Raw genomic sequence first — 948 nt, 5'->3', positions numbered from 1 at the left:
AAGCATAAAAACATTAATTTACATATTTTGTGTCTTTTCTCCATATTATAACACAACAAAAATAGGAATAATAAATCTCTTGTATACAACTTGAAATAAGGATCTTATTATAAATATAAATATATATATATATATATATATTTATATATATAAATATATCTATGACAAAAAAAAAAAAAAACATTTATTATTAAATGAATTATTTAATATTATATGTTAAATTTAAATTACATTTTTTATAGATGTTTATTAAGTTTTATTTTATATCATTTTTTAAACATTCCATATATTTGTAATATTAAAAAAAAATTTATTCTTGATATGTTGTATATATTATATTATTCTATATATTTAAAAAATATATATATTTTTTTTTTCTGTATCTGTTTAATATATATATAATTCCTTATATGTTTTATTTTCTCATAATATTATTATTTTACTTGTTTTTTTTTTTTTAATACATTATATATAAAATAATATACTTATTATTATGTTTATGCAATATGGTTAGCCACAAAGTATATGATAACATATATAAAAATAATAATAACATATATTTAAATACTTTAAATTTATAAAGATTATATTATAATAATTGTATTATTTATATGTATTTTATTATGTATGAATATATAATTTATTATACATTTTTTTTTTTTAAATATATATATATATATAATAAAATAAATTGTGTACTTCAGTAAATCTAATTATGTAAAATTATATGTATATATATTGTGTATTAATATGATTATATATTTTTTCTTTTTCCTTTTCCTTTACTTTTTTTTTTTTTTTTTTTTTTTGTATTAAGTATATGTATATATAATATATATATATATTTGTAATTATATATATGTTTTAAAATGCGGGAATTTTACTTTATTTTTTTTTTTTTTTTTTTTTTTTTTTTTTTTTTTTTTTTTTTTTTTTTTTTTTTTTTTT

Source organism: Plasmodium gaboni, chromosome 8 (genome assembly GCF_001602025.1).
Source record: "Plasmodium gaboni strain SY75 chromosome 8, whole genome shotgun sequence".
Taxonomy (NCBI): Eukaryota; Apicomplexa; class Aconoidasida; order Haemosporida; family Plasmodiidae; genus Plasmodium; species Plasmodium gaboni.
This window is presented reverse-complemented; position numbering follows the sequence as displayed.